The following is a 10527-nucleotide window of genomic DNA, read 5'->3' on the forward strand; positions in this document are numbered from 1 at the left end:
AGGTTTTTGAATGACAGCTCCAGCGAGGAGGACTTATATGAATCAGCAAGTTCTAACGATGAGGAGGAGATGAATGCATTTGATTTGCAAGATTCGGCTTGAACCTTCAAACTCCTCCACCCTTCAATTAGGTGGTCAGCCGGGAACGGGTGATAATGAGGAACCAATGATATCTTCAGGTGAAGAAGATGATAATTTGGATGATTGCTGGGTAGATGTCAGGACAAGACGTCTCCTGACAAGGAGGAACCAACGAGGATACAGTAGGAGAGCAGACCAGCAATTAGACTAATTAGTTACTCTATAAAGGGAGAGATATGACTTTGCACTTTGTCCGGAACAAAGTGTCTATTTGCAAGGAGAACTGAAGAGCACAGTTTGGAGGATTTTGATCTGAAATATCTTGTTGGGATTTGGATTTAATTCGTTGGAACTTCTACTTATTGGAATTATTTTGTGAAGGATTTTGATCTGAAGAATCTTGTTGAGTCTTGGATTTAGTTCGTTGGAACTTTTACTTATTGGAGCTATCTGTGAAAATTCCTGTTTGCTGCCTTTCTTTACAAGGACTGTTGCTTTCAGCCTTATCTGTTTACTTTAAAAGGTGGGACATAACATTTTCCTGTTTGCTGCCTTTCTTTACAAGGACTGCTGCTTTCAGCCTTAACTGTTTATTTTAGAAGGTGGGACATAACATATATATATATATATATATATATATATATATATATATATATATATATATATATATATATATATATATATATATATATAGCATTCAGCTTTGTTCGGGTATTTTCCCACGTCATAGTAGTGGTGCTTTTAAAGTTGTAGCAACGTTTCAGCAGAATCTCCTCTGCCATCATCAGGCTTTTGTATAGTGTTCGTCTGTGAGTTAGACTTTTACAGTGGTTTCAGATTTAAATTTGGGGCAGCCTATTGCTGTGCCAGAATGGTTTTTTCTTCATCCTGATTGGTTGAGAGTCTTGGTCTGTGTTTATTGGTCTTGGAGTTTGCTGTGTTCTGCTTCTAATATCTTCTGTCTGTTTTTTTGGCTCTTTTTGTATCTTGATTGGCTGGCAACATTGTGTTACTTTATTGGAGGCCTTTAGTGCAGCTTGGCTTCGGGTAAATGGACGGCTATCATTAGTTAGGAAGCTGGGTTTCATCTGGGTGCCTGGTTGGGGTGTGTTTGAGCTGGAGGTATCAGGGGGGATCTGTTTGTGCCCAGGTGTTTGCCTGGCTTGTGGTGTGGAGATTTTTTTGTTTGTGAGTGCAGGCTTCCAAATGATTGACAGCCTGGTGGAAGAAGAGATGATTTTTAAATTTGGCATCAGAATTTTTCAACTCTCTTAATACCCCAGAAGTAGATGAACCTGTGGTAGCCTTAGCTTCCTCCTCTGCTATTTCTACCAAAGCAGAGGAGGCACATAAGCCAGAAGAAAAAAGGGCCAAGTTAGCTCTTCGTAAGGCACATCAATCAGATGCTTGGGCCATAAGGGCGGCAACTGCTGCATCTTTTTTCACTAGATCTTCCCTTAGATGGCTCCATCATCTGAGGGAAACCATACCAAATTCTAACATCAGGGCGCATCAAGACATCGCCAAACTAATAGTGGCCACAGAATTCTCTGAGGACGCTACGTTCAACGCTGTCAAATTTTCTACTCAAGCCATAGCATCGCAGGTTACAGCTCGCCTATTGCTATGGCTCAGACATTGGCAAGCTGATACTAAACACAAATGGAAGCTTGCCTCTTCCCCAATTTCAGGAGACAAATTGTTTGGTGCCGCTCTGGACCCGCTTGTTTTTTTTTAAAAAAAAGTGTTTATTTTTTAAGACAAACATATACAAACAAAACATAAAAACATAAAAACCATCTTCCATTTTATATATATACAGCGTGTCAGTTGGTTACAAATCTTTTGTGCTATCCTTTTATAGTTATTACTCCCAGTTTATATCAATTTTCACATTGTCAAACTAACATATGTTTATATATTTATCAGTTATTAATCATCCATGACTAAACTATTCCATCATTTTATATGAGATATTCCAAATTTTGTTTTAAAATTTATATTATACTTTCATCCAATGGTTATACAGTATATGTCTATGTTATATTTTATATCAGTTTATTAAACTTCTATTGCAAAATTATCTAGTCGATTACATTACCATGTCTTTTTGTCCAACCATTGATAAAACAAATCCCATATCATATAAAATTGTTTATTTTCTTGTTCTCTAATTTCAAATGTCAATTTAGTCATTTCAGCACAGTCCATAATTTTCTTAATAACTTCCTCCTGCATAGGTATTTTATCGTTTTTCCAATTCTTAGCAAATACAATTCTAGCCACTGTTAAAACATTTACAATCAAATATTTCAGTTCTTTGTTGTATATTTCCGGTATAATTCCCAATAAAAAGATCTCAGGTTTAAAGTCTATATGTTGTTTTATCATTTTTTCCAACCATGTGTGGATTTTAGTCCAATATTTCTTTGTGTCCGAGCATGTCCACCACATATGGTAATATGAACCAGGTATCTGATGACATTTCTAACATTTATCTGATTTATTCTTAAACATTCTCGCAAGTCTCGTCGGGGGTAGATGCCACCTGTAAAACATCTTATACAAATTTTCTTTATACGCAGTTGACATTGTCATTTTATAATTTTGAGACCACAATTTTTGCCATTTTTCTAAATCAATCCCGTATCCAAAATTTTTCCCCAAGCAATCATCGTTTCTTTAACTTGTTCTTCCTCCAATTTAAATTCTAATAAGTGTCCATAAAGTTTTTAAATTACCTTTTCATCAGTACCCATCAGAATTTTATCTAAATCAGTCAACTTATCATAAATACCTTCTGTTTTAACATCTTTGTCAAATCTAGATTGTATTTGCAAATATGAAAACCAGTTCATTTTTACACCTTGTTCTTCCAACGCTTGCATAGATTTAAGTTCACCCTTTTCATTCAATATCTCACCATATCTAACTGTTTGTTCCTTTTTATATATTATTGGATAAGAAAAAGCTTCAATGATAGATATCCATAATGGAATTTTTAAATAATATTGTCTTTTTATCTTCTCCCAATTCAAAAACAATGCCTCTCAAATATAATGTCTTCTAAAATACCCCTGTGTTTTAGTTCCCTTGTACCAAAGGAAAGCATGCCATCCCAACAGCAAGTCATGCCCTTCTAAGGTCAATAGTCTATTGTTCCTTAATGTTATCCATTCCTTTACCCACATCAAATTTGTCTCCTGGTAATACAACTCCCAATTGGGCAAGACAAACCCTCCTCTTATTCTTGCATCTTGTAACAGTTTTAGTTTTATTCTTGCTTTTTTACCCTGCCAGATATATTTCAGCACAATTCTATTTAAGTCTTCAAAAAACTCTTTCCCTAGTCGAATTGGAATTGTCTGGAATAAATATAAAATTCTGGGCAATACATTCATCTTAATTGTAGATATTCTCCCAATCAGTGATAATTGTAGGTTTTCCCGTTTTGTCAAATCTGTCGCAATGTGCTGCTTGAGTTTAAGACAGTTGTCCTCCTTCAGTGTGCTACATCTTGGTGTGATGTATATCCCTAAATACTTAACCTTGTTTGTGACCTGTATTTCTAAAACTTCTTCCAGCTCTTTCTTTCGTCTTGCTAGCATATTCTTTGTAAATATCTTTGTTTTATCTTTATTTTCAAACCTGCTACTTTTCCATATTCTTCTATTTCTTCTATTAATTTAGGTGCTGTTTCCAATGGATCCTCTAACATGAATACCAGGTCATCTGCAAAGGCTTGTAATTTATACTCTTCCTTTTTGATTTTCGTTACTTTTATTTCTTTTTCTTCTCTAATGTTCCTATTCAACTCTTCAAATGTTAACACAAACAGCAGAGGCGACAGTGGACAACCTTGCCTTGTCCCTTTTCTTGTATCTATAGATTCTGTTAGTTCTCCATTTACCATAACCTTTGCAGTTTGTTCATGGTATATCGTTTCAATGGCTTGAATAAATTTTTTACCAAAGCCCATTTGTATCAATTGAAATAAAATGAATCGCCAACTCACATTGTCAAAGGCTTTTTGTGCGTCTAGGAACATCAAGGCCATTTGCTTTTCAGAATGTGCCTCATAGTATTCCAGAGTATCCAGAATAATTCTCACATTATCTTTGATTTGTCTCTTTGGCAGGAATCCATTTTGATCAATATGGATAAAATTATTTAAATATCTTTTTAGTCTTTCTGCCAAAATTGAAGCAAATATTTTATAGTCTGAATTTAATAGGGATATAGGTCTATAATTTTTAACTTGCTGCAGGTCTGTATCCTCCTTTGGTATAAGTGTGATGTATGCTTCTGTCCATGTTTTGGGTATTCTTTTCTTTAGCATAACTTCGTTCATAACTTCTAACAGGTAAAGATTCAATATTTCCTGAAAAGTCTTGTAAAATTCCGCTGGCAAACCATCTGGACTTGGTGCTTTTCCAACATTCTGCTTTTTAAAGGCTTCTGTTAATTCCATCATCGTTATATTCCCTTCTAGCATTGTTTGAGAGTCTTTAGGTATCGGGGGTAAATTTGCTTTCTGTAAATACTGCTTAACTTTTTCTTCTTAAATATTCTCTTGAAAATACAGTTTTCCATAGTAATCTTGTATATTTTTTTTTCTCCTCATTTCCACAGCAAACATGTCCTTCTTCATTTATTAATTGACGAATCCTTCTTTATTCTCTTTCCTTTCTCAGTTTATAGGCTAGCCATCTGCCTGGTTTGTTTGCATTTTCAAAGTAATTTTGTTTAGCATTTTTAATTTTTTGTGCTAGTTCCTCTTTTTCCATTAGTCCCATTTTATGTTTAATTATATCCATTTTGTTTTTAATGTCTTTTTTTGTGGGGACTTCTGTAGGTCTTTTTCCAATCTTTTATAATCATCCTCCAATGTTTTGAAGGTCTTTTTCTGTTTTATATTTCTTGTATTGTCTATTATCAAGCCTCTTGTGTAGGCCTTCATCATGTCCCAGAGGTTCTGTAGAGATGTATCCTCTTTTCTTTTTTTTTTTAAAAAAAGAAAGCAAGTTCTTTCTCTATTTTCTGTTTAAAGTCTTTTTCTTTTAATATTGTGTTATTTAGAGTCCATCTAGATCTCCTCTTATATCCTTTCCAAGGATATAGTCTGTTTCTCATTGCATATCTTGTATAGACCCAGAACACTTCATCCATCCCATCCATCATTTTCTCTTTGGTTATCTCTAATGCTTCTGCCAGTATTTCTGTCATTATTTCAGCAAGATTTTCACCTTTTCCTTCTTCTACATTTTGAAATCTTAAGTAGAATTCTGATCTATCAATTTCCCATCCTAATGGTTCACGCCTGCCCTTCTTGACATTGCTCAATCGAGTATCAATATCTCCAATTTTCTTGTCTCTTTGTATATCTTCTTCAATTTTTTTGAATCTGTCTTCATATTTCATCATCATCTATTGAATATTTTCTACTTTCTCATTTGTCTTTTCAGTTCTTTGCTCAATATTCTCCATTCTCTTTTCAATCTTCTGAATTCCTTGCATAATCATCTCTAATGTCACCTCCTTCTCTTTCTCCTGTTGTAAGATTGTCTGTATTGACTGTTGTCCTCCAGATGGTGAAGAGGCTATTGCTATTGAGGAAGCTGGGGCTGTTGTCTTTCTGCTCATCTTATAGTACTTATCTGTGAAGAATGAAAGAGAAAAAAGAGAAAAGGAAAAAGAAAAAAGAAAAAAAAAGAGCACAGGCAGGTAATTGCCACTCCAAAAAATAAAAAGGGAAAAAAAATCTTCAGGCACTGAAGATCTGAGCCATCCAACCAGTGGCCTCGGATCAGCAAGGGCAAGGATTTTACTCACTACTGTTTGTAGTTCTGAAGAGTTTGGGCGGGCGGAGGGCAATTTTAGATTTCAAATGACTCAATTGTTCCCTGGTCTATCGAAGGTTCAAGATGAGTACATTGCAATCCATTCTGCTTAGCATAAGAAAGGGAGACGTTTTAACTTCCATTGACTTAACAGGGTCCTATTTGCACATTCCAATTTGACCCTCATACAGCAAATTCCTCAGATTTTGTTACAACAATAAACATTTTGAATACGTTGCCCTACCTTTTGGTTTGTTGTCTGCTCCAAGGACATTCACAAAGGTCCTTGCAGCTCTGGCCGCCCATCTCAGGGGGACACCTATTAGATTGCAGTGTCACCTTGATGACATCTTGCTCTTGTCATCATCATCCCGTCAGGCAGAATTGGATACTCATCTTACCTTGCAAACCCTCCAACAACATGGGTTTTCCATAAATTGGGAAAAAAGCCATTTATCTCCATCCACTCGTTTAACTCACCTTGGCACTATTATAGATACAGTGGAAGAAAAGGTCTTCCTATCCCAAGAGAGAGAGGAGAGCATTAGAAAATTAGCTCAGGAGATCAGAACCCTTAAGCGAGTTCCCCTCGCTAACTTGTCTATATTATTGGGGAAAATGATCTCCTGTATCTCAATTAACCCCTGGGCCCGGTTCCATGCTAGATCTCTCCAATGCTACCTGTTAGGAATGTAAGTCACCTAACAGTTAGTTGGGTTGGAAAATATATAAACCAGGATAGACATTTTAATACTGTCTTTTTAAGGGAATGCTAAAATTGTAATTGGGTGTGGTTTCTCAAACAGCCATAAGATGGAGCCAGAAACCTGGGTTGTCTTGTTCCTGTTCTGTTGTTCTGGAGAGTATTGCGATTCCTATTGACTATTGATTGTTTCTGGTCATAGTTCTTCTTGGGTTTGATGTAAGTCTGTTACTGAACTGTTTTTGATACTGGACTTTGTTATTGGATTATCCTTGGACTGAAAACTGACTGCTTTAACCGTGAATGACTTGGACTGTTTTGTTGAACTTTGCTTAACCGTTTTACTGGAAGTAAAAACGTACATTTTACTATACAGTGTGGCTGTGTGCTGTATGTGTGTTATTCTTCACTACTCTCACTATGTCTCCCTGTGTGCACTCATTCTCCTAACGGGGAATTACCTCAACAGTACCCACTCCCGTACCAACAGTCGGGAAGAAGCAGCTCCAAGGCCTGCGTTGTTGTACCATCGAAGGTCCCAATATCCCTGCACTGGTGGACCGTTCTGACCATCAACAAAGGTTGTCCCTTCAAAGAACCCCACAGACTCACCATCACTACAGATGCCAGCCTGTTTGGATGGGGAGCACACTTTCAGTCCCTCACGGCTCAAGGGCGTTGGTCAGCAGCAGAACAATCGTGCAGCATAAACTGGTTGGAGCTCAGAGCAGTCCATCTGGCTCTTCGCAGTTTCTTTCCACAGATTCGGGCAAAGGACATTCTCATACGTACTGACAACGTCACGACAAAGGCCCATATAAACAGGCAAGGGGGTACCCACTCGAGACAACTCATGAGGGAATTGGAGAGACTGTGCCTTTGGGCAGAAAGGAACTTGCTCTCCATCAGGGTGGAGCACATCTCAGGATTGTCAAACACCCAGGCGGACTGGTTGAGCAGGGCCACAGTCGATCAGTCAGAGTGGCGCCTGCACCAAAGTCTGTTTCAGGAAGCGGTACAGAAATTCAGTCAGCCGATCATAGATCTATTCACTTCTCCCCTGAACTCGCAGCTCTCAAGGTTCACCTCGAGGTACCGAGCTCAGGGAGTGGAGAACATCAATGCTCTACGTTGCCGGTGGCCCCCAGGACTTCTGTATGCCTTTCCCCCTCTCCCAGTGATACCCAGGGTGGTCCAAAAACTTTTGGAAGAAAAAGTGGAGCTGTTGTTGGTGGCCCCATACTGGCCCAGGAGGCCGTGGTTCATGGATCTCAGGAGTCTGTTGCCAGAAGAACCTTGGAGGATTCCGCCGCACAGAGTTTCGCTCACCCAGGGCGGTCAACACCTGGACCCTCAATGGCTCCATCTAGCTGTACGGAGGTTGAGCGGAGACATCTGAGAAACGAGTCTCTCAAACAGAGTAATCACCACCATCCAAGAGGCCCGACGCCCTTCAACAAACCGCATATATAATGCCACATGGAACATTTTCTATAAATGGTGTGTTAGAGCCAACATTGATCCCTTCTCTCCGTCAGTGGCACAAGTATTAGAGTTCCTTCAAGAGGGTCTCAACAAGGGTCTCTCAATGAACACCTTGAGACGACAGGTGGCAGCCCTAGCTTTGGTAGTGGCCTGGAAAGGGCTATGATCTATTTCACACCACCCATGTATACGGAGTTTTATTTGAGGTGCCACAAATTTACACCCTCTGGTGGTGCACCAGTACCCGACCTGGGACCTTAAATGGCCCTCACGAGCGGACCCTTTGAACCACTGAAAACTACGAGTCTCCACTTTCTAACATACAAGGTAGTCTTCCTGGTAGCAATAACATCAGCACAACGTATCTCGGAACTAGCAGCCTTATCAGCCCGACAGGACCTCTGTATTTTTCATTCTGACAGAGTGGTTCTCCGTCCAGACCCTATGTTCATTCCAAAAATTAATTCAGCTTTCCACAGGACACAAGAGCTTGTTCTCCCAAACTTTTGCTCGAAACCGTCTCAGGGATTAGAACGTCAATGGCATCAACTAGATGTAAGGAGAGCCCTCCGTACGTACTTAAACCAAACAACTTCTTTCAGGAAGACGGAGGCTCTTTTCGTCTCCTTTCAGCCAACCACTCAGGGACAGAAAGTCTCATCTTCAACTATCGGCAGATGGCTGAAAGCTGCTATCACAAAGGCATACGAGACTCAATCATTACTAGTGCCAAAGGGCATAACAGCACATTCAACCAGGTGCGCCGCAACTTCAGCGGCGTGGGCCACACAAGCTCCAATATCAGAAATATGTCGGGCGGCAACATGGGCATTCCCATCGCCCTTCATTAAACATTACCAAATAGATGTCTTTGCCTCTGCTGAGGCCTCATTTGGTAGGACAGTTTTGTAACGAGTCCACATGGACCGAGGGGGGACTCCACTCCAGATGCACACCCTCCCGTAGGACAAGCCAAGCTTTGGTATGTCCTAATACCATTGGAGCTCATTGGAGAAAGGGTGTTGGTACTTACCTGATACGCCTGTTCTCTGTGAGCTGCGATGAGCATCCAGCTCCACCCAATTTCCATCTGGCGGGGTCCTGTTCCGGCCAACGGTTTTAAAAAATAAGGGTAAAAGATACGAGGGATTCAGCACTTCGTCTTTGCCAAAAACTGGGAGACGCGGAGGAGTCCCGTGGAGGAGGAGGAGCATCCTTCATAATTAAGCCCAGCCTATCGACATAGAGACTGAAGCACCTCCCCGCTACTACTGGATGCTCGTCACAGCTCACAGAGAACGGGCATATCAGGTAAGTACCAACGCCCTTTCTAGCGTTAAGATAAAAAGTAGAGGTGACATTGGACATCCCTGCTGCACTCCTTTCATTCTTTTAAAACTCTCAGTGCTCTCTCCATTTATAATCACCTTGACTTTTTGGTTTGAGTATATTGTACCTATCATTTTTCTAAATTTTGTTCCAAATCCCATATCCTTCACCTGTTGAATTAAAAACTGCCAATTGAGATTGTCAAGTGCTTTCTGAGCATCCAAGAAGATCAGTGCTGTCTGCTTTTCTGGGTGGGCCTCGTAATATTCTCGTACATTTAACACTATTCTCTTATTATTTTTTATCTGTCTGGAATGTAGGAAACCATTCTGATCTGAGTGTATAATTTCGTTCAATATTATTTTCAACCTTTCAGACATTATTGTAGTAAAGATTTTATAATTGCGTTCAGTAACAAAATTGTCCTATAATTTTTAATTTGTTTGTGATCCATATCTTTTTTGGGGATTAACACAATATATGCTTCAGTCCATGATTCAGGTAATTTAGCATGATCCAATACATCATTATACAAATCTAACATCACCGAAACACTCATATAAACATTTGTAAATTTCTGCAGAAAGTCCATCAGGCCTCGGAGTTTTGTTGTTTTTCTGTTTTTGCACTGCCATACCCAATTCTGTAACTGTTATTTCTTTATTTAGTATATCTCTCTGTTTCTCTCTTATTTCCGGTAGACCCTTCGCTTTCAGGTATTGTTCTATATTATCTTTATTCACTTATTCCTCTTTGTAAAATCCTTCAAAATAATTTTGCACTATTCTTTTCTTCTCTACCATTTGATATTGTAAATTTCCGTTATCGTCTCTCAACTCCTGTATCAGCCTTTTCTCCCTTTCTATTTTTAATTTATGGGCTAACCATCTCCCTGGCTTGTTAGCATGTTCAAAAAAGTTCTGTTTCGCTGTTTTTAAATCCTTTACCGTTTCTTCCTGATTTATAATGTCTAATTTGTGTTTAGCTAAGATCATTTCCCCCCTCACTTTCTCATCTTGTGGTGTTCTTTGTATTCTAATTTCTAACTCTTTAATCTCCTCCTGTAACCTATTTTGTTTCTGTCATCTT

This window comes from Notechis scutatus, chromosome 3, assembly GCF_049901735.1.
Source record: "Notechis scutatus isolate UNSWTSFEM ecotype Mainland chromosome 3, rNotScu1.2, whole genome shotgun sequence".
Classification (NCBI taxonomy): domain Eukaryota; kingdom Metazoa; phylum Chordata; class Lepidosauria; order Squamata; family Elapidae; genus Notechis; species Notechis scutatus.